The sequence below is a fragment of the Grus americana genome, chromosome 10 (assembly GCF_028858705.1).
Source record: "Grus americana isolate bGruAme1 chromosome 10, bGruAme1.mat, whole genome shotgun sequence".
NCBI classification, from domain to species: domain Eukaryota; kingdom Metazoa; phylum Chordata; class Aves; order Gruiformes; family Gruidae; genus Grus; species Grus americana.
In genome coordinates this window covers 11,690,833-11,715,921 of record NC_072861.1, presented here as the reverse complement: position 1 = coordinate 11,715,921, position 25,089 = coordinate 11,690,833, and the positions used below count along the sequence as shown (strand labels likewise).

General features: G+C 39.0%; 1 long non-coding RNA gene across 2 annotated transcripts in view; it reads right to left on the bottom strand.

Annotated features, from left to right (window-relative positions):
• Positions 1-25,089, bottom strand: part of LOC129210939 (uncharacterized) — a 447,576-nt gene that overhangs the window by 149,310 nt on the left and 273,177 nt on the right. For both annotated transcript variants that reach the window (XR_008578673.1, XR_008578674.1), the window contains exon 5: positions 24,672-24,824. This is a non-coding gene — a long non-coding RNA (uncharacterized LOC129210939). The remainder of the gene's footprint in view (positions 1-24,671; positions 24,825-25,089) is intronic.

The window sequence follows — 25,089 nt, the reverse complement described above, 5'->3', positions numbered from 1 at the left end:
TGCTCCTCCTCTGTACCTTCCAGATGTAGATTGCAAAGTATCCTGCAACTCTGTATGGAATATGCCTCTGTACAGAGCGCAAAGAGAGTGAAGGAAAATGCAGCGGGACAGCTGCAGAACATATGGGCTTTGAAGTCAGGGGCAAGAATGATTGTAGGCAGCTGTGAGGATGATAGGAATATTACAGACAGGTGAGGGGACATTGTACCAAAACCTGCAAAAACATAAGACTTAATATTCAAGGACAAAAAAAACTCAAACAAAAGTGTCATTTAAATGTCCTAGAGTAATCAAAACATCTGGATGTAGCTAGCAGATATGGCATAAGACCCAGGGGAAATCCACACATTTCTGGGATGAGTTGGAGGCTAAACAACTCCATCTAGGGCTCATAAAACACAACTAGAAACCTATATTTAGGCAACTGAATCTCATACAAGGAGCCTTGGAGAGACAGTGTGGCTCTCCATGTAGAGACATGAGGTTTAGTCTTGTCTGCAAGTTATGTGTTGATCTGAAGGCAGCTTTTTATTGGACTACACATGGGCCACAGGCATCTGGACTAGGAAGTCAAAGGCAGCAGCGGCATCCTGTGTTTGCTACTGGCAGCAGAAACACCAATGCCTTTGTTTTCCATGTGCACATGTACACATTTTACATGTACCAGTGACCTTTTTTTCCCTTCATTGGCCATAGAGTCAAATCTAAAGATAAAAAGTTTGAAAGTTAGAACTGTATGATTGAATTAGAGTGGACGAGGAGGAATTGAGGAGTATAAGTGACCTTTTTACTGACAATCCAAGAAATTGCCATATTTACTCAGCTCAGCAGAGCAAATGATGGCAAAAAGCAGACCAGATCCTCCGCCAGAGCACAGCAGCATCACTCCACTGACTTCAATATACTTTAACATAATAGTCATGTAGCTGGACTCTAATGGATTGCAGCCATATTACACCACTAAGGATCTTTACCTGGAGAGAAAGACTAAAACAGTGACCACTTTAACAGTCTTAGTTTCATTTTATCCTGATTTTGCACCAGTGTAAACATCTTCACACATACAAAACTGCTGACAAGCAGTACAGTATATTTGGCAACACAGTATTAATAGACTTACACAATCTATCAGACCTTAAGACAGGTGTGTTATACTGATAAATATGTTGACCAAAATTAAAGTGACACCAGTAGTACCTGTGAAAGAACAAGAGCTGTGTGGGAAAAATAGCTAGAAAGGCAGAGGGAAATAACTGTGCAAGAGAGGCCAACTGTGACACGAGGCCAACTGTCTCTGGGTAATACCACACTAGACAATGGCAGACTAAGGAGGTACTTTGAGGTGTAAAACAGACTTACCGCCTCTCCCCAGCCACAACACCTGGCAAACATGAATTACAAGCACAGTTGACTTTTCTGTTTTAGAATCATAGAATCGTAGAACGGTTTGGGTTAGAAGGGACCTCAAAGATCATCTAGTTCCAGTTTTGCTTTGATGTATGGCACTTTCCCCCCCAAAATGGAGTTCAGTCAAATTGATATCTCATTTTGGGTATGAGGGTGGGTAGAAGAATTGTTTGTGGTGCTTATAAAACATTCCATTAGCCCTAACATGAAATATTTTGCAGTGATTTAAGGCTTTATTTAGACTTTGAGTTGTGTCAATTTTTAAACAAAAACCCAAACCAAAAATCCAAAAATACTACTTTTAAAACATTTCAGCTTTTCCATATGCTTATCAGTTTCTGGCCTAAACTATTTTCTGAATTCAGTCTGAAACTGGTAGGAGTTTGACCTCCTCAATATTCAACTGTCTGTGAATTTACTGTTCATCAAGAAAAACAATCACTTGGATTTTGTTACCAAGACACCTAAAGGACAGGAATGACACAGCAGTCATAGGAATTACATGCTGTGGGAGTGAAAAGAAAGAGGGATTTTTTAAAAAAAATTGATAACAAACATGACACATGTTAGACCCCCTGGCATCAAGAAAGAAAAAGGGGGAGACAAAAGCCATGTACAAATTAGGTACAAGGTAGCCATCGCTTCAGATTATAGCAAGAAAAATAGTTCACACTAAACAATAGTAGGATTTGCTAGGAAAAATAAAAGGTACATAACACAAAGAATGGACTAGAGATAATAGCATCACACCAAGAATTACATTCATTTAATTTGCATGAAATCCTGAAACATCCCAGCCTGGCCTCACTGGGATAGATTTTTATACTGATGTTCAGCAGATACTTATATTGCCAAGGGTATAGCTGCAAAAAAAAGGAATTAGCTGTAATTCACCCTTCCTCTTCATTCTAAGAAACTTAACCAGTAGGTTAATAACTTGAATTTTACCTGTGTAGACTTTGAATTTTCCCATTCTGCTTTGGTAGATAGTGCCAATGATAGCAGAAGCTCATTTCTAGAAGTACTTTGTGCAAGTACCTAAATATTTAGAGGTATTTGGAGCTTGTGAAATGCCAAGGATGATCAGTGTGCAGGTGGCAAGGCTGCAAGGACATCTTATTCCACAGTATTTTGTCATATCAGATGCTGCTGAAGTAGTGACGAAGCAGTGTGAGGACAGATGCACACAGTTTGTTTTGCTGAAGATTTGGCCTGTTCTTCATTCACTGAAACCCCCACAAACTTCTGGGCTTTAACACTGTGTCCTTGACCCAAATTTCCCTTCCTGCTGTTAAAACACCTTATTCGTTTGCGTTAGGTGTCCTGAGATGGCCAACTCTTGCAGGTAAACACACAACTGGCACAGTCCTTGCTGGACAAGGCTGCCTGTGCTGCACAGCCAAGCCACAGGGCTGGGGGGCACAGGGACAGGCCACAATGCAGCATGGCCGCAGCACTGTGAGAATTTCTTTGTGATCTGCTGTTATGACAGAGGAAAGGGAGGGTTTAATTAATTCCTTCCCCACCAGATCAGGAGGGACACTGCCAAGCCCCGCTGGTGATGCCAGGGAGGGGAGGCCTGTGTGCCACCTCAAGCCTGCTCTGCATCAGGCAACCCTCTGAGGAGAAGAGGCCAGGAGGAGATGTGTCCTCCGGGTGCAACAGTGCTTCGCTCGACTCAGGACCCCCTGCGGCACCTCACACTTTCCTGACATTATGGGGGCGCAAGTCACCATGTTGTCCTGATGGAGCCTAAGGGCCCCTGAGAACCTTCCAGAAGAGAGAGAGCGGCCACCATCGTGGCCCAGCAGAGGTGCTGGGGCAGCAGGAGCTGCCTGTGGCGCAGGCAGTGCCCTTCCCGCCTCCAGAATACAGCTTGGGAGGGCAAAGTCTGTCCTTCAAAGGCAGTGTCCGCCTCAGCCTGAGGAAAGTGCCGAGGGGCACTGACTGAACTCCACATCACAGGTGGGGGAGAGGGGTGCTTTGCGATGTTTTGAGTCTCTCACAGAGCCTGTGTCACCTGCCAGGGCTGTTTCACCTCCTGAGGAGTCATCTTGCAGCTGATTTTTGCACTTTTATACAACATGACCTGAGGGCCTGGAAATCTTTCCTGAAGCAGTTATGCCTGACAAGGCCAGTTGAGCCAGGCTGGGGCCTGCCTTGGAGCAGCAAGTGGCTGCCTGATAACCAAGCGGGATTGCACGGGTTATCATTTACCACATCTCTGCCCTGCAGCGCAGCCACGATTTACGCAGATGCCGTAGGAACAGAAGCACTCCTCTGACTGTGCCTTGTGTGCTCCAATGTCCACAAACTTGCTGCAACAGTGGGCAGAGGAGGGAGGGGTAACTGCGCAGCACAGGGCAGGGATGCTTTGCAGAGGTGAAGGAAGGGCTGTGGTGATGTCCTCACCAACCTGACACTGCTGGGAGCAGCTGATGTGCCAGCTCCAGCCTCCGATTACGCTTCCCCGGCCCAGATGGCATGGGGGAGAGCAGATGCTCTGTGATTCCTTGTGCTCCCGGAGAGGGCCATCTCTTCTACATGCTTCTGGGTCTGGGGAGAAAAGGTGACCCCGACTGGGGCCTGTTTTACTGCTGGCAGCAGACCAGCAACTGCTCTCTGGATCTGCTCTGCTGACTCGAGTTTCAAGCAAAGCAGTACTAATTTGCTTCATCTCCTGATGATCGGTCTCATTATGCATGCTGCTCTCCTCTTAACTTCCCTGAGCTGTGTTTTACAACATGAGAGCCCAAATCCTTTTCTGCCCCTTTTGTGTACGTGTACATACGCATCTGTCCAACTAAACCGATGCTGATTTAGCAGAGCTGGGAGTGAAGAAGAGGAAAGGGAGAGGAGATGGGCCCTCAATGCAAGCTGGTGTACCCTAGCTTGTCTTTCTTGGGCCAGAACTCACAGAAAAGAAACTACAAAAGACACTGAGAGTGATCTAATCCCATCCCTAGGCCAAATCACAGGATCCTCTCATCTTCTGCTGTGCCTGAGAGTCATTTGTCCAATGTGATCTTAAAAGCCTCTGATGTTCCATTTCCTGCAATACCCCCAGGTAACCGGTTTTAGTGCTTACTTATCTTTATCGTTGGAAGATGTTTCCCTAGGTCTAAATTCACTTGCAAGAATGACACATTAGCCCTTTTGCCATTCACAAGAGTTGTGGAGAAGAGTTTAATTCCTTTATTTTTATAGAGCTTACAATAAAATGCTGGTCATGTCTGTGTGATCAGCCATCTGGGTGCCTTGGGTACCCAGACCCAGGGCTGCATGTACAGCCTGGCTGTGTCCTGTCTGGGTGGCAACTATCCCTCCCGAGCCTCTGGTTTCTCCAGCATGGACAAACTCAATACTCAATATTCAAACCTCTCTCAGTAGCAGCTCCTGCTGCTGCCACAACAAAACAGCGGCAAATACAGAGCAAGTGTTACCTGAGACCCCAGGGATGCGTATGTTTTGCTCTATATGCGTCATGCAAAATGGCAGAATTTGCTTTCATGGAAGACAGTCTGTGCTATGTATTACCCAAAAGTCTATGGATTAATCTCATCCTCTCGATCTATGTACAAAGGTGCATCTGTAAATATTGCTCAAGACAGCAGTCTTTATCTTCATAGTAGTAGAGCTGCTGTGATGTAATAAGGTTTTCTTTAATTTTATGAATATTGAATATAACCCCTTTACAAATCTTGCGTATGTGTAGTGTGATACTACAAACTCCAGCAATTTATGCACCCTCATTGTGCAATCATTTTTAGAATAGTTTTTAAATTGAATACAAACAATTCATCCATATGATGGAGGTACATATATTATGGCTGTAGTCCTTTTTACTGAAAGCTTATGGCTCAGAAAAGTCACAGAAAGGTTTGGTAACTAGAAACATGTTTAATAAATGTAAGGTATTGCTATTAAAGAATATAGTTATCCATGCTATATTTTAATTTAAGTACTTTTTATAGGAGCAGTCTGTAGTAATTTATACAGATATAGCTTTCAAATGTCTGTTTTTGTTACTAAATAACAACAAAAAAATCCTCTTATATAAACAGCCAGTTACCTGCAGGAGTAGGTTTCTATTAACCTACACAGAAAGCAGGTCTAAGGCCATACTCCTGTGAAAGATCATCAGCTTCAGTACAGTGCTCCTTGTCTGCTCTCATGTCATCATGTAGTGGGAAAAGAAAGGCAGTGATATTTTCCTGACACGCTCAAAGGGTGTGTTGACCTGATGTGTATTGGTGAGCAGGACTTTGGAGGACTGAATGGAAGTGTCCCAATAAAAGTACATAGTTTAAAGGAAAGTTACTTTTAGAACACACATGGGAACCTTCAGATCCCATATGCCATGGAATAATCTGCTCTCAATTTAAAAAAAAATAAAGAAAAAAAAGGTGTGTTTATAGCCTGGAAATTTATGAACCATTAAAAATCAAAGTTGACCAACCACTTTAATTTTCTTCCTTAATTTGGCTACATGTAAACTCAAGAACTCCTAACCTTTCCTTAAATACTGCAACTCATCAGCCTGTGAAATAATTAGACTGAATTTTCTGTGAATGTCAGTAGCATATTTTTTCCTGAACCACAAGTAGTGAATAAGTACACATAAACATTTCTGTGCTGTTTTAGCAGTTAGAAGTGTGATTTGAGAAAAAACTCTTAAAGTGCTCACTGAAATACAGTACTGAAATAGATTCTAGAGATTTTATGAAATTACTTTTCACTTGTGTTTTGATGGAGCTCAGCTACAAGTTAGGACCCATGCACAGCCCAATGCCTTTGCTCTGTTTAGGTGAAAGCAAAACAACATGCAAAGGCTGTTCCCAGGGGCTGACCTCCCCAGCAATCCTAACAGCCGATGTAAGACATCTAAAAATAGCTTGAAATGGGTTTGAATAACACATGTCTCTTTCTGGCTGTTGATGAAGTAGTACATTTCACTGAAAATCAAAATGAACTATACAATTTTGAATAATTGTAAATATTACTAGCAGAAAGTCCATTCTAAGCCCGCAGATCTCATTTGCCTGTTTAAGGTTCCACTTCCTTGTTTACACATGGGTACATTTCATTCAGAAAAGGAATTGCGAGTAACTAGTAATATTGGCTTCAGAAATCCAGATTTAAGACCCAAACCCATCCAAACAAAGAATAATACTATTGTTTGACAGATAGCGTTACAGATAAATTTTGTGAATACTCACACTGCCAAGAATGCTTAGTAGAAATTGCATGTGTGTGAGTAACACTAAATGTGACATCTGGGGAACTTGTATGTAATTTGCAGTCAAGCAAGGTCATATTAGTCAGTTAATCACTTTCCTGAAATCACTATTGTCATGGTTTGTACCAATTCTGATAATCTTTCAGTATTTTAACAGTCACAAGTGCTGGACTGGAGCATGACTACTCAGTGCACAGGAAACTGGTGCACAGAAAAAGACAGATGTGTGCACGCATACGCAAACAATTTCCCATTAAAATCAATATTGGATCCCCTGTTATTAAATCTCAGTATCAAAATACACTCACGGCACGTTTCTGTAATTCCAAGCAGCAAAATTGTTCACAGGGTGCAATGAAACCGCTAGGAACATCACTAGTATTGATTAATGCAATATGACTGAGGGCAGAAATTAAGCTGGGGATAGGGGTCTCCATTAAAAATGTTTATTGCTAAGTGCTCATGTATCACTTCAGTTCCTCTGCAGATCTGAAAAAAAACCCCACATTATAACTTTCTTCAGGGAAAAAGACAGACATTAAGCTGACGTATGTCAGAGAAATTTTGCTTCCTTTCTTTATTCCAATCTTATTTAGGGTGCTAAGAGTGCTAATAAAACCTGAGAGAAGTACCAGTTTGGGAAAACAGTTAAGTACATGCTTAACACAAAACAACACTTTAAGCAAAATATATGCTTTTCCAGCCAGTTCTGTTCTGGATTCAGTGGCCTGAATCTCAGACTGAGAAAATCAGATCTGTTATGATATTTCAAGTTGGATACATAAAAACTGTGCCTCTCCCCCACCAGTATTCTTCCTACCCTACTAAATTCATTAACTTACCCAGGAGCTCCACCAGGTTGTAATCAGTTCAGGAAAACATCTTGTAATGAAGAACAGAAAATGTATTGGTACCATCCATTCTTCCTGCCACTCTCCAAGCTTGACAGCAACTTCAGAGCCTGATTGGCAAAGAGTTTTCAGAACCCACTTTGTTCTGCATTACTCTGTGGGTATCTACAGCTGCTGCAAGGTTCCTTGTTTTTACATCCATCTCTTTCACTTGCTATTCCAGGCTCATCCAAATGAAAAACTCAGATCTGAGCCCAAATTTTTGCAACATTTAAACATTAGTAGAACTCAGATGGGACTCCACTCTCTAAAAATCAAAATACTGTTCCTGGGGGGGAGGGGGTTGTTGTTTTTATGAGACCCATTGAGTTGTATCAGCTTAATACAATAATCAGCTGTAATAAAACCTGCTATGTTTGCCTTTGCTGCTACCCAGAGCCAGAGGGAGAGAGAAGAATTGAGAATTGTGGTGAACCTTTCTGTGAATCCCAGTGAGATCCGGCTTTGGTTCTTACTTGTTTCTTGCTCCTTTGGAGTCCTTTGACTGTAAACACAGACATTATTTTCTCTAGTGATTTCTACTTTCTTTTCATGTTAAGTTTTGTCTAAGGGTTGTTCTAAGTTGTGTGGAATGGAGTGATGGGCCTGGGAAGAAGAGAATGGCATGTAGCTAAATCTATGGAGGAATAATTTCTGGCATTAAAGAGAAACTTCTGAATAATTATCAGATAATAGAGACAGTAGGATGCTATTGGCACAATACATGTGTAAAGGACTTAAGACAGAGTATCCAGGAAAAGCTCCCTATGCCCTTGCACTGATAAGCAATTACTGGTGCAGTGGCGCAGTCCCTCCTCACGGATGAAAAACTTCCATTGCACTGCCTCCAAGGGAAAATTGTACACAATTCTGTGTGGATTCCTGTCTCCATCGTTGGCAAGGCACACCAAAATCTGCACCACTGTAACCCATACTCATACATATCCCAAGAAAACAAGAGATCAGTTAAACCAGAACAGGAAAGCTCAGAAACTTGCCAGTACAATAGTTAGTTTGCACACTGCAGCTTACCTATCCTAATCTATCTCAGCTGAAAGGTTTGCCATCTGGTAAGGATCTTGGCTTACATACAGCAAATGTATTTCTTCAGTTCAAAGCCAGTAACCACAGTTCCAGTCTTCCTCTCACAGTTCTAGCGGACACACACAGAAACAGGGTGAAAATAATTTTTTTTTAGCTATTTTTCATATCCCTGACAACAAAATAATCTCTTAATATGCCTTTATTTAATATGTTAATAGTCAGTAAATAGGTACCAGCACAGAGTTAGTCCATAGATACTGCCTGATGGTAATGCACGAGCCACCTGTGCTTGTAGCAAGTATGGCAGAGGAGCAGCTAAAAAGCTGAGAAAATAGCAAAGGAAGCAAAGTATGCGTGAGTGAGTGAGAGAAAAATCCACAGTCAGGCCAGAATTCTGCTTGCCAAAAACAAGCTAAGAGATCTATTTCCAAAAGAAATTAGTCAAACCAGGGAAACAAAAATAATAATGCCGTGTGCAACTTAAAGCAGCAGCTGCTATCTAAGAGAAAACATGAGAAGAGTTAGAAGACACAGAAGATTAGTCTTTTTCTGGTTTTCAAATTATTACATTTGTGAAGCTTTTGGGCCAAAAATGTTTGACCTAATCACATCTGTTTTAACAACTTAAATGAGAGGCCCGGCAGCTGTAGCTGGCAAAAGAATCTCCAAATCTGCAGACGCCATTCCAGTATTTGGGCTCTTGTCTGAACAATCTAGGGATAACGTATACTCTATACCCTAAAAGTGCCTATGCTGTGCATAACCACTCACAGACTGATGCTGCAGCCACCCTGCAAACAAGCCTGCTTCTAAATTCAGTTGTTCCTTGGCTTAGCCTCTGGAAATGGAACCCCGTTACTCTGATGAATATAAATTTATTTCATATTCTTGCAAACAATCAACTGAAACCTCTTTGTCTACACCCAGATACAAAGGCAAACAATGGGTGCTGAAGAGAAGTGAGTGCTGACAAGTTAGAAGACAGCATAGAAAGTCTCGCAAGTAAGGTGAAGCCAATCTGGCTGAGACTCCAGTGAACAGAGAAGAGATGTTTTGCAGAAGGTTAAAATAGCATACAGAAGATTTCTTTTTACTACACAAATATATATATAACAAGTAAAAAAAGAAAAAAAAACCATTAATATGGTTACACAAAAATGAACCGGCTAGATGATCTAAGCTAATTTTTTGTGCCCCTGTAATCTGCTGGGTTTTATTTAGTGAGAATTTCCTGTCTAATTTTCATTGGCACATCAATTTTCTTGCAGTGCCTGATTCTTTTTCAACATTTGCTGCTCAGTTTGACAGTATTAATTTTGGATTTTTCCCCAGATCAGATTAGCTGAAGATTGTAGTGAATGCTGGCAACAGATCTAAGTTTTCTGTCTCTCTTTTCTCCTCTCCTTAATGAAAAAAAGTTTTCTTGAGATTGATAATCATTGCTATTACTGTATCTGATACTGAAAACATTAAATAGAGAACTAGTATACATACTAATAGAGAGAGGTTTTCTTCTCCCTCCAAATTTCTCTCTACCTGTCCAAACACACACTTTATTATTCATGGGTATTGTATCCATGAGTTGTAAGCACAATCCTCTAAGCATACATGTTGAAAATGTTCAATTTTTCAGGTGTGTAAATGCTGAAGCATTATTCTATAAACACTACTGAAGCAGATGGGTTTGGATGGCGCATAAACCTAATGCTTGTCATACATGTGATGATAGATTGCATATTTTGCATATCAGAGTCAGAGAACACCAAAATAGGAACATATATACCTGTACATTGTTGGGTTTTTTTGTTGTTGTTACAGTTAGTAGTCACAGGTAGTTGCTCTACTCCATTAACCATGTCTCAAACATAGTCTTTGCCTCAGGGAGCACACAATCTGTGTTTAAGAAGAGTTGAGATGAAGAGGCAGAGTGAAGGAAGATGCTCAGGAAGTAATATTTGTTGGTATGATCAGTGGCAGCATCATACACTAACAACATGTTCTTTTTGTACAGGTGATAGCAATTTAGAAATTTGAGCAGAACAACAAAGCAGCTCTGTGAAATCCCTTTGGCCATGTTGTCTGTGTATAAAACAGAGAAAAGCACGTTGGATGCTCATGTAAAAAGCCCAAGGGATGAACCACCATGAACCAGCCTGCAGAAGGAAGCTAGAGGTGCGGGAAGTGAATGCGAACTGTCCTGGGTGTGTTAGGAGAAGGAAACTAGTCAAGTAGTGCTAAATACAATAGGGTACCTTCATTTACTTAGTGTAAATGAGATATAAGGGAACTCTGTGCTGCCCAAATTAAACTCCACTGCCTGCATTTCTCCTGCAAGGATATGGTTAAAGCAACGAGCTAGGAAAATAGTCTTGGCAGCAATGTTCTAGGAGGATATAGGCTGAGTGAAATGCATTGGCAATGCAGTAATCAAGATGTGAGATGAAGTGTCTCTGGATGAACATTTTAGCTGTGTGGGCAGGATTGGAGAGGCTGTATCTAAGATTTGGAAAAAACCCAAACCAACAACAACTACAAAAACCCCAAAACAAACCCAAACAAAAACAAAAAAACAACTTTGCAAGATTTAGATATGATGTTTCTGTGAGGACCCATAAAGCATTACAAATATGATACTCCAGTTACTGGCCTAATTAACAAGCGGGATTGCAGTGGTGTCCATAGTGATTAAAGAAGGACATGACAGAGAGGTAGCTTGGAGACAAAGATTAAAAGCTCTGGTTTAGTCCTGTTCAGTTCAAGCTGATGGCCAGACAACTACAAGTCAATGCTAGGAAAACAGACCAATTTTATTTTGAGCAGAATGAGATAGGTCTGGAATACAAAGATAAACCTGTGAGTTCTCTACAGACAGACAACAAATTTATATTAGGTTCAGAAGGGTTAAATAGTTTATGTACGAATAAGTTATAAATACCTGCAAGTGATAAGAAGGAGAGGCTCTTTAAGTGTACCATGTATAAATGCAGACACAATGAATGTATCTCCCCTCCCCCCAAATCTAGGACCTGTATAACTGCATATGCATTTTACTTCATTAACGAGATGCCCTTATGCAAAGCACTGTTGATGCTGCCAGTTTTTACAAGGAGCAACAAAATATAGGTGCAGCTTGGGGTAGGGATCTGGTATCCTGATATGAGGATCTTAAATAAAATAAATCAAGCTGATCTGAAAAATAATCTCTTCACAGACTAGGAAATCCTGATTAGCATAGAGGCTGATCTTTGCTCTCACTTGTGATCAAACAAATAATAGATATCCATCAAGCTGTTCTTCCTACACGATCTGAAAAAAGAATTATTTTGGCTTTTAAATACATGGGAGGTGTTCAGATGCTGTTAGTCAGAGAGATCTGAGAACTATCGGCTGGTTGTGGGTAATTTATTGCCTGCATTTGGGTATTAGTAAGATCTGTCATTTAGCTTTGTAGAAACCCATACGCTTTCATGAGGCACTTGACTTTTATAGTCATTCCATTTAAAAATCAGCTGTCCTCACTATTTCAGTTCTAGATCTTTTGATCCTTATGCTTTAATGTACTGGACTGTTCAAAGTTAGCAGGGAGCTGCCAAGTGTACAAATGATGTTTCAGCTTGATTAGCTCTGGCTTACCCTCCTTAGCATGAACTACACATAAGTGCATGCAAATATTATTGATTCAGAGTGACTGATCTATAATATTGCTCTGGAGGTGAATTATCACAGACAAAGAGCCAGGAGAACTAAGTGCTCTGTCTAGGCTGCACCATTAACAGCAAGACTTTGGAAGGCTGGTTTTTAAACTACAGTCTCCCTGGATTCGGGGGATTAACTTCCCTCCTCTGACTAGACACAGGCAGGCTCACTTCATAGCACTAAAGCTCTCCATTTATTGATGTAGCTTTGTATGAAACATACATTTTTTTTTTCATAGTTGGCATTGTACACACCTGTACATACTACTGATAATGTTTAGACCATCTTCATTATGCACAGTCACAGTAGATATGTTTGCATTTTGATGACACTGAATGAGCATTCACAGCAAAGGATATGTCTGCCTGTGTCTTCTTAAAGGTGTGACAATTACTTCTGTTTTACAGCCACTTTCCCAGCCCTAACTCATTTGAAAACATGCATTTTTAGCTCACCAAATACTCTAGGAATTAGCTGGTAGATGTTTTTATGTGTATGTGAGTTTTAAGTTTGATTCAGAGCAATCCCTAGACATTAGTTCTTTGCAATCCTTAAACACTGCTGCTGTTCCGTTACCCCTGCTGACCTATCCTCGAATGGGCAAAACAGCCAGCTATAGTTGAAGTCACTTTAAATACATTTCAAAGGCAGAATTTTAACACAGGTGGGAATGGCAGTGCCTCTTACTGTTAAGTGTGCTGATGTTTCCCATTTTAACACCCCATTTTCAAATACCACTTAACTCTGCCAAACTTTAATCATTTGGTCTGAAATTTTATTTGCGAGGTGATCTGCATCATAAAAAAGCCCATAGGAGAATTAATAATTTTATCTCCAGAGCAGGGTCTGGACACATTGTCAGCCATGAGGACAGAACAAAGCACTGAACAACTATTCATATTCACTGCTCTAAGAGTGGCTGAGGTCCAGTGGTTAAAATATTACCGTAAATCAAAATGTGCCCGAGGAGGAAGTACACAGAATTAAAGCTGGACAACAACACAGGCTCTACAAAGCCTGAATGCCAGAGTTTCTGTCTCTGCAATCTGTTCTTGGTAATATTATTTTTATACATAATTAAACATAGGAAATAGTCATCTATGCTTTCTTTGTTAATAGTTTCAGCATCATTTAAAAACTCCCTTTTTCTGGCTGAAGAAAACATTACTGAAGGAGATGTATAACCTAGCAATGTGTCTGTCACAGGATGAATGTGAAGGGCTTGTAGCAACACCATTTCATGAGAAACTGTGCCATCTGGAGCATTAAATATGGCCATGGCACAAGTTCTTTCTAGCAGGTACCTCAAACACAAAAGATCACATTTCCCTGAATCTGGTCACAGCTGACTCCACATTTCTCAGTAAATTGAATGGCCTTTGCTTGTGGCTGTATCTATGCCGTCATGCAAGGAACAGATTGACTCTGGCTTGCAACTGTTGGATTATTCCCTGGAGTTGACAAGTGCTCCGTCTTAGCCACACGTGCTTTGTTCAGTCTTTCAAAAGCCCTTTAAACTTCCACTTATTAGAGGTGGCTGAACTGCAAACAGAGATTTGCTCTGGTTTTGATCAGCAAATAGTAGCTCAGGTGCTTCTTTGACTTAAAGGTACACGTAAAAATCTAGTCTGGGAAATTTACAGGATGCACTTCTATCAGGACGCATGAAGTACGTGCTGCTTTATTTTGGGACACAATGCGATGAGTCATTTTTCATAGGTGTTCTGGCTCTTTGACTTTGGGATCTGGCTTAAACCTTCCTTTGAAAAGTAAAAATGTAACAATGACTCTGGATGCTTTAGCATTGTTCTCCAAGCTATTCTGCCATTTTAATATCATTAAAATGTTAATATTTTTAAGTTATTACCATTAAATGCCTGCAGAGACACATAAATGGCAACGCAATTTCAAGGAAATGCAATTTGGGAACTTTTTTCTGTTTAAAGCTTAGTTTCAGTTCGAGGGGACTGTTTTAGCTGATAATCTGTTGAGCTGAATTGTGGATCATTTTAAGAAATGTTTCATATTCTGAGACACTTATGAAAAAGGACAAGAAGTTAGTTTCCAGGATTTGCTTTTGTGGTGGGTAATGAGTGGAGAGGAGCATACCACGTGTGAATGAATACTTTTCTTATGGTTCTCTATCCTGCTGCAATCCAGGATCTGCATTAGAAACCTAAGCACAGGTAAACAAATGATTCTCAGATAGAAGAGGTTCCAAAGATTTCCCTACATCATGGACAGCATAGTCAGAACCAATAATTCCTCTGGAACTGGAGTACACTTTGAGTGTGGTCATTGTTTATTTATTCACTGGAGCATGTCTTGTGAAAAATCTTTCTTTAAACACCACAGTATATATGGAAAGTTGGAATGCAAAAGACTAAATCTCTCTTGGGAAAATGACAGGACGCCAAAAAACTTGTATTGACAAGCTCAGGACCTATTGGGAGGCAGGCAGATCAGGAAACATCCCACAGTTGAGAAACTCAGGGTTGAAACCCCCTCAGGAATAGGTGTGTTTGCCATTTGATTTAGACAATGTCTTGCATTGATTCTGTTGAAGTGAGCTGCATTGTCACAGTATGAAATGCTTTGCCGTAATAATGAAGTTTCATACCAATTCTGCTTTCATTACAAAACATTTGTAATGTGGAACCAGAAGGGTCACTTAATTTGCATCTGTGAAAGGCTCTCAAAATCTCTGGGGTAAAATTCCCTCAATCTCAGTAGAATTACACCTATTTACACCTGGCTGGAATTTGGTTCCTGACATCCTTTTCATGTCTTACTTATTGAAGCAAGCAAGTGTGAACACTCTTTCTCAGCAGGGATCAGTCGACTGTGTCAAAAGCAGGAACATAATTACTTCATTTTTGTCATTAGACACAAGGCAAAAATGTTAGGGATTTTAAAAAAGGTTACTTTTTTGAGAGTTGTTCAGTGTTCTCATTTTCTGATTTGTCTGCAGGCAGCAAAATATGCAATATGAAAGAAGCATAAGTGTTTCTCATGGTATTTTCTGAGTGACTGAAATCATGAAGTGTCAGAAATCCTTTGTTTTTGTGAGATTTTCATCATCAAGAAATCTAGATGGATCAGATAAGCTTCCTGACTTTGGGGTACTTAGCCAGACTGATGAAATGGGTTTGCAGGTAGCCCTCTTGCAGACTACAAGCATTTTAATTTTTCTTTGCCTGCTCATGCATTGATTTTTGCACTTCGTGAGTATATAAAATGTGAGCTTTTAGTACAGGCTTGTGCTAAATTGCCACAGTTTCATAAGAGAATAACAAAAGCAAAAGATTTGGCAGTAAGCCTTACAGAAAACTGTTCCCACAGCTCAAGCTATATCATGAGTTCTGGGGACTATTTGAAAGTCATTAATGCAGAATTCACTGTGCTAATATACTGTGGTCTGCATGTGATGGAGATGTCTGCCTCAAAGGTTGTACAGTGTAATATAAAGATATACTGCTGAAATTTTTCAAGATCATCGCTAAGGGAGCTATGAATATTTGCAGTCATCTTGTCTTCTTCAAGTTTAATTGTTTTTTAAAATATACTTTTACTAAATATCTGAGGCTATGTTCATTTTGTAATAATGACTGTCTATAAAACAAAGGACTGAGTACGCTTTGCACAAATCTTTCCCAAAAGCAGTTAGAATAATTATGCAATGATACACATCCAGGAGAAAAACCTGGAAATTGCCACCGGACAGCAGGGACCTATAGGCTAGCGGCCTCCACAAAAGAGCAGGCCCATATAGACCTGAACAATTCTTGGTCTGTTTCTAGTATTTCCCTTTTCCTGAATTAGTAAAGCTAGATATCTTCCGGAGAAGTTGCATATTCTAGCCAGTAAATGGGATGACTATGCTTTTGCTTCAACTGATAGAGTAAAATTTATAATCGATGAGACCATTAATACTATCTCTATTCTTTCTACGATCTCAAAAAATTTCCAGCACATATAAGAACAGAATGTGTGCCCACATTATCTTTTCTCATAAAAAACCTGCCCTGAGAAGCAAATCTCTGTAATATTTTCACTGTTCATCTCCCATTGGCTCTGTTCCCCATATTAGCACATCTCAAGGAAATGGTGGAAGACTACCGCATCTGCATAGACAAAACACCAGCTCCATGTCATGGCCTCTGTCTACCACAAGCACACAAAATTAGTGGGGAAAACGAGAGATGCTTTGACATCTTCAAGTGTCTCCTAAGAGCTTTTACTATCTCAGGCTGTTTGTATTGCTATTTCAGCCTGTTCAGCATTCAAGCTATACTGAAATGGTAGGATACATTTTGCTTGAAACTTTAAAACATGGCCAAGTTTTGGCTGTGCTATTTTTGGCAAACAAACATGTACAGACATTTTCTTTGACTGCTACTTTCTCAAAATCACCATAATTTGCAGCAGTTGCAAAGTAATTAATCCTGCTAGCAACCCCCAAACCTCATTTTCACAGATAATTAGTGGATAGGGGGGCAGCTAGTCCCTCCTATCATAGCTGGAGAAATCCATTGTTCTCAGTCTGCAGTTTACATGGCCAAATGTTTCATGCTAAATTTATCACTGTTGATTACTTGCACGAATGCTCTGGGTGGCCTTTTGGGGATTTTTCTGGACTCTTGCTGGTGTGTTACTTGACAGCCTTACCACAGTAAAACAAAGCTATGATTATACCACTAGTAAACAACTCCCCTTCAAAGAGGAAGAAATTAGGGAGACAAGACTCAGGAAGCTGCAGAAAATACTGCAAGTCTGTTTCTAGACTCCAGGTCTAATGTTTGGTTAGACAATGCTAGAGGCAGAAACAATTTCTTTGCCCTACTGTAATTTTTACCCAGAATAAATGGCTCTATTCTCATATTGACAGTTTTCCATTCATTTTTCACTGCTGAATAAGATTCTTTGTTATGCTGATATCCAGTACCAATCTTTCCACTACCTTCATAATGGGGAGTACTGAAAAGGTAGAAAGCAGTTTCAAAGGTTTCTACTGAATTTTGGTGTCCAAACACTGGGATACTGAATTTCAGTGGAAATAAGCACCTGAATCTCTAAGTCTACCTTAATTCTCCTAGTCTATTTTTCTTTTTTATATTTAGTGTTTTTTCCTGCATGTGCTGAGCATCTTAACATCTTGTAGTCATTAAGAGAGAGAAATCAGGCAAATCAGTGCTCTGACAACAGAATCCTAAGTCCTAACTACTGTTAATGTTCAGCTACTAAAGGGTTTAACAAAAAAGACAACTTTAAAGATATTTTCTATACCATCACCCACCCTGTTGTTCTGACAACGTCACAGGAGAAAAACCATATATTACCCAGAAACAACTAGATGTTGTTGCATTAATTTTCAAACTGGAAAAAAAATCTTTAAGGACGCTTCCAGTTCTGCCAATCAATATTGTACTGTGAGAGTCAGTTTAATATTTTCATAGATGATGGGTCATTCTCACATCTGAAAAATAAATGGCATTAACTCTGGGATTAAGTCATTGATAAGCCAGAGGTAATCATATACATGTAGCATTATACTAGTTTTATTACCCTGAATCTTTTAAGCCTGCACATATTTAACAATGAAGTAATACAAAATGGAAAATCCAATTAGCCCACGCATATACTTCTTGAATACCACTACCCCAGCTCTGCATGTAGATGAACTGAACAATACATTGAGAGCTTATAAAAGAACTGTCATCTACAGTTTTGTAGTCCTACACTGAGATTTTGCAAAAAGATGAATTTTCTTCATTTACAGGTGATGAAAATATTAGGCATTACATGACTTAAAAAAAAATCTTTTTTATATAAAACTTAAGCAAACCCATCTCATTTAGAAACAAGTTTTAATAGTGAGAAAGCTTTAGGAATGTTAGAACAAGAATGAGATTACCAGTTTTGAAGCAGGTAGAGCAACTAGAAAAAAATAATAGAAAAACAACTGCACAATGAAAATCAAATATATCTGATCTATATACATTGACACTTCATATATTTGAGTTCAAATTTTGTGAGGCATACAGAAGATATTTCGTAATTTGACAGCACACTAACATCTCTGTAAAGGATCTGACAGTGTGGGTGCATCTTAGAAGGCTTTCTTTCAGCTGTAATGAGCAAACTGCAAAATTAGGAGTTGCATAAACCTAAGCTAGCCTGTAGTCTCACAGCATCTCAATGCAAAGACATGTATATTGAATTTCATTAGGAGCTTCACGTTCAACCTTCATGACTGTCAGGGAGAGCAATCTAAGCCCTTTCAGCTTTTGTTTTCCTAGTCCAAAGATGCTTTCAGCTTTTTTTCATAAGGCAGGCTTCCAAATTCCTGTAGCCATTCTTTGTACCAGATTTCATTTTCCTGGGTGAGGTTAGCAGAGAACTGTACACACAGTATTTAAGGTCCGATAGCATCAATACTTCCTCACATGTGTGAGAATACCTTGAGCAATACTGCTTAAAATAAAAACTAAAAATTGCCAATATGATAATCATAAGTCCTGCAGCCTGCAGGCTTTATCTTCCTCACAATGAAAATATGCAAAAAACTTCTCTGAGCAGACTGTGTCCAGATGAGATGCTCAGAAATACAAATAGCAACCAGACCAACCAGCCTGCCTTGGACAAAACCAGCTAATTAGAGGTCAATGAACATAGATTGCTCCTTCCTCTCCAAAGATAAGTCCCAAGGAAATTCCCCCATTCCTGGTAACTCCCCATGCTCATTTACACTGCCCTAAAAAACCATGGGAAATATTCCCTGGATTCCTTTACTACTCTCATGAAACATGTAAGTCTACAATCTCATACCAACAGGCAGAAAGATGCAAGATTTCTCACCGAACTTTTACAGAACATAGGAAAATAAATACAAGAATTGAGCCTTTTATTTTTTTTTTTGGTTGACTATAAAGGTCACTGTCAGTAAGAATGTGTACTACCTATAGCTTTAACAATAACTTATCATACCACTTTCTTTTAAATTTAGGGAGGTAGAATTTATTGTTTATGATTTTTATCAGTGATACAGAAAAGATTATGCTTCTGAAACAGCCAAAAGTTTCCAGTATGGATTTTTTCATCAGGTCCTTTACTTGATTTTAAAACTTTTAAAGTGCTTTAAGTGTGTGAAATTCAAATGCAGTATAATTGGGGCTATGAACTAATTTCAGAAAAGAGAATCTCACTCTTTATAAGATATAAATCCTTCTTTCTTCATATAAGCTAAAATGACAGATATAGATATGTCCAATTTCCCCCTGCTTTGCAGTTTTTACATATATTTAGGATCCACTATAACGAAGTACACAGTCTCTGACTCCAGAGTCTGTTCCCACAGTTCCTAATGTCTGTTTAAATTTAGGCCAACGTTTTAGTGGCCTATATGTACTAAACAACCAGGCTCATCATTATCACAATCCAACTTACTCTCCAGTTCTTCCATTCTTACTTTCAAGAACACAGTCATTAACTTTGCCAGAATTACGTAATGGTTGAACAATCTGTCCCCAAAACTCTTAAACAGTAAGCAAAAGTGGGGGGAAAGAAAAAAAAAAAAGAATCAGTAAAGTAAAAGTAAGCCTTAAAAATGCAGCATCCCATGAACATTCCCCAAACATGACTGTCTCACCAGAGGAAATTCTAACGTGTGTTTAGTTTAGAACTAAAAAAAATAGCAGATATTATGGTGAGTAACTGCACATACAATTACCAGCTGTATTTCAAGAAATCTCATATGTCAGAAGACATTGAAAATAGTAGAAAATCTGCTATGCTTTGTAGGAGAAAAGAGGAAATCTGGTAGCAACAGGCCTGGGAATAAAAGAACAGCATCAAGAAACATCAAGCACTCCGTTTACTCAGCTGATGAAGAACTCCTGACACTATATCAAAACACATGTAGAGCTCAGAAAACAAGTGTTGCATAAATTAAGATAAACTCAGCCATCAGCCTTCCCATGGAAACTGTTTTAAGTGTGCTGCCATAGATCTCAGCAAGTGTGGTTAGATGTAAAACAGAGAAAGTGTTCACCTCTCATTAGCCATATAAAAGATAAACAGGCCTGGGTTACTCCAGAACTGTCTTTCAACTCATGATTTCTGAAAGGAAAACAAAAAAGTTTTTATATTTATTTATTTTTGGCTGTTGTGGCATCTGGAGATATCAGAGAGCTAGCTGATGCACACGAGGGACTCCAGAGAACGTGTTCAGCAAGTTCTTAGGAAACAAGGTCATTTTTGCATGCACGTACACAAACAGTAGGTCCAACATACCCAGAACAACCATGTTGCATCCAGTGTGCACACATTATCTGGCCTGAAAATCTCAGAGAGAACCACTGGATTCCCTGTAAAAAGTTGATTTGTCTGGATAAACTGAACTCTCTTGAATATATTTGTTTAATAGGTTGTGTGGTATTTATTGTCCCCGCGTCTCAGATAATTAGAAAAATTGACATTGCTTCTTTCAAACGTGCTTTTAATTTATTCTCAAAACAAGAGAAAATCAGCTAGGAGCCAAAAGAGTTGTCTAAATCAACAGCAGGAGGGCGCCTGGCTGAGTTTGGCTGCACCAGTGCACTGTTTCCACAGGAACTAAGATGGGGAATGAAAGAGCACCACAGGACAGAGACACTTTCACTCAAATTCATTCTTACTGAAATGAAAGTGAAGTGCAATTAAAGCTTGGAGTTTCTCCAAGGAGCTCTAAATAACAATACATCTTCTTCCTTTTATTCAGATGTTTAAATAGGTTTCAGAGAAAACTTGATGAACATTTTAAATGTTATTTTTGGCTTTAAAGCCCAAGAGAAATGGCCATATTCCTCTTTAACTTAAGTCCTAAAAAACCCAAGGGAAATACATACTTTTCATTTAAGCAAGATTTGGTTTATCCTAGATGAAAATGATCTAACTTTAGGTGCTAAATGGAGAAGGCTATGTTAAAAAAGTGTTTTCACCTTATTCTTCCTCTGTAGTCAGTGAAGAAGGGGCCCTGCAACCAGCCTGAGACCTGCCTACTTTTTGGAAGGGTCTGGCTCCCACAACCAAATACAGAGGGACTACAACCAAACCCACAGTAAAATCTGACATTAGAACTAAGCTAATTTCACACCTTTCCTGTTCATCTGACTGCTCCAGTACTTGTCTGGCCCCACGGTGGGCTGGTTCAGGTAGCTAAACCTGTAGAAAATGAATCCTGCCCTCCAATAAATGAACTGCTTCCTGTCATCCCTGAACCAGCAAGGATGATCATGTCAAATTCAGACCAAGGTAACAGTATGCCTAGGAACACAGTTGGAGGCACAGGAGAGAAAAAAGGGAGTAAACAGCCCCATTCAGCAGCTTAATTATGATATGAAACTGGCACCTCCTTAAGTGGTTTGAATCTAGTCTAAATGATGGACACTATATACGTGTGTGTGTCATCTCCATCTGTGTACGGAGGTATATATTTATCTTCTAGGTATCTATAAAGATGCCTCTGTTTTTAACCAGGCTTTCCAAATTCATGGTGCATATAACAGCAATCCTGTCTTCCCATTCTTTGTTCCTCCAAGGAGGCAGTGGTTTATCTTGCTCCTTAAAAGGATGCTTGCCAGTTCCTCTGCTTGTCAAAGTAAGCGATCACCAGATCTCAACTGAATCTTTAATAATTTCCATGAGACATTTCCTAATAGATACATTGTGGGATCTAGCAAACACAATTGGCTTAAATAGCCAATGGCATATATATTGTTAACATGAAATTAAACAGAATACTAATAATACTTTGCACTTTATTGAGTCCATCCTTCAAGGATCTCAAAGCACTTAGGAAATGTTAAATGGTTAAGACTCCTGAGATCACTAAAGATGTAAACAAACATGCTTGTCAGCTAAGACAATGTCTGCTAATTAATTTATTTCTCGTGTTTGGAGAGAACTTTTTAGAACTGATTTATAAACCTCCAAAAATAAAGGTTTGTAATTGAAACACTGACATCTCCTTAATTTCAGTGTAACCAGCAATTAATTTTGTAATTTATTTGCACAAAAAGTTAAGAAGCAATGATCATTGCCTCTTATGTATTATGCTATAGACAGAAATAGCTGAATTTAAACAACAAAAAGAAATTAATGCCTTGAACACCAATTAGTTGTTCCTAAATTAGTTTATAATGAATGAATCTTGATGCATGCAGCAGATCTAAGTTCAGGTCAAACATCTCTTTGGAATTTACATATTTGATAATTGTCTGAAAGACAATACATACTGTAAATTTTTAATTCTGGAATGGCAAATTTTCTTCTTGGAATCAACTTGAATAATATTACATAAAAATATTTTCCCTTTTAATTTTGTAAGAATGTAATTATCTCCTGCCATAGTAAGAGATTGAAATTAAAGAAAAATCAGAATTTTTTTTGGCTTTTCATCTTTACCACAGAAGTGAATCCACACAGTTAAATATGTAATGATATCCCCTATAAAATTCTTATATCCAAATAGCAAAGAGAACATATATATTATCATATAAAGCAGGAAAAAAGTTTTACTGGCTGCTTTTTCTATTGGCAAATTCTACAGAGCTACATTATTTACATGATTTTTTTTTTTTTTTTAATTCTTAAATGATAATGGAGCACAGGAACCATAACTGGACACAACACACATGCCAGGTGTTTTATAAAGAATAAAACAGTGGCCCTCTACCTCTGAGAGTTTATAATCGAAGCAAAACAAACTACAGTATCTGCAGCTACATTTCAGTTATGCTGGACATCTTTTTTCAGTACCATTTCACAGACCTTTGATTTGCATATTAAGCCCTGTCACAAAAAACTAACACAGAGGCTTCACAATAAGCACACACTTAAGTGCTAAGCTTAAAAAGCTTAAATGCTGAGTTCAGAGTTTTAATACTTACCTAAAGTTAAAGACTTGTTAATTGTATTTTGCAAGGTTAATACAATATTAGTTGCAGTTGGCCTCATTGGTAATAATCTCTTTGGCTCTCTTCATCATTTGAATTACAAGTTCATTTGATTTTTTAAATTTCTATGGGATGAATGAAGACATATAAAAGCTTATGCTCCAGCATCAGTCCTCAGGTTCATGTAAACTATGATTACTATGGGACACCACACCATAATTAGAAGGCAGCCATCCTAAAATCCTTATACTCCTCTGCTCCCTAAGACTACAAAGGGCCATCACAGTGCTATATATAATACAGAGTATCTTAGAGTTTCTTTGAATTACAGCTGCCTAAGGTATTTCCCAGAACCTTCCTTGTGTTGCTATCAAGCCTAAAGCTAGATTTAGTGACTTAGATTTGGGAACAACTCCAAATTATTACTATATTGTTGGCTTGAGAGCACTCAGGGCCTCTTCTTACCTTCCTGCCACCAGAGAAAATATAAAATTTAAGGAAATACAAAAGTGTCGCAGTTGAAATGGTCCTTAACTTCAAGGATGTCACACCATAAGAGAAGTTAATTCAGACTCTCTGCTTGTTCTCCAGCGGCGCTGAGATCTTGCTTTCACAGAGCATTTCCTAACACTCAGAAGTGGGAAGATAAACTTCGCACACTATGGTCTGGATTTTTTTAAGACCTCTGTCTCGAATGGACTTGTTCCTGATTTACATTACTGTAATGTCAAATCAGACTTGCTACAACAGCGAGCCTCAGGCTAGTCAATCTGATCATACAGGCACTGCATCAAAGCATAAAATGCAGTGAGATCAACCATGTTAGACAACAAGTCCTCTCCTAAGAATCTCTTTATACTTCATAACACTCTGGAACAGAAATTTAAAGTTACACAAATGTTTTCAGGCTGCAGGTCTCTGGATAAAATTTCCTGAGTGGAATAGCTCGTACCTGGTTTCTCAATCTGTTTTCTGTTCACTCAATTTACTTTTTATAACCAGTCTATGCTACTCTTCACAAAAAAATATTTCTTTTGAATGTGCAATTTACTCCCTTAAACACTTTAAATAGATTTTTATTCTTATTGTCACTGGAAATGAAAGTAAACAGTGCTGCAGTTGCAACAGCGAAGACAGTTCATACTTTAAAGGAGAGAGAACACTTACATGGTTTTTCAGTCTAGCTCTGCATTTTGTTTAGCTTGCAGTCTTTTCTATGGCCCATTTAGCTTTGAAAGAGCTCAGCTTCTGATCTCTATACCATTCTCACTGTACACCTTGATCCTGTATCAACTCATAGAAGGACCTTTCATCTTACTAACAGAATCTGGGATGAGAGCAGACACAGCTATGTAAAGTACCAAAGGCAACTTCCATGTGCTTACACACTGCTAAATGTTGCTAAGCGACACATAGCTCTTCAGCATAAAGATACGCCAAAATCATTCACACACAACTCACCTCATGTGCCGCTAAAAGGAAGGGCAGGCAGCCCTTCAGGAGCACAAGGCTCTTCAAACTTTCTTTGCAGTTCTCTCTTTTTTCTTTCTTCTCCCCAAGACAGTGTCCATGCTCCAAATTCACTTGAAAAGAGGTTTTCCATTTGCCATTCATCTAAAAAAGAAAAAAAAGACAAAAATCTATCTTGAATGCTTTTCCCATTGAGATTTGTTTATGAGAAAGGAGCAACTTGCATAAACCTTGAACTGCCTGCTGTGAGACCATTTCCGACTAAACATAAGACTTAAAGCAAGCATTCCCATGCTGGAAAAAAAAAATCTAACATAGTCACAGTTCATACACTGTAGCTCTGGTCCACTTGTTCATAAGACCGATAGAAAGGCTTCAAACAGACTAACACAAGGCGCTTGAATTTTGG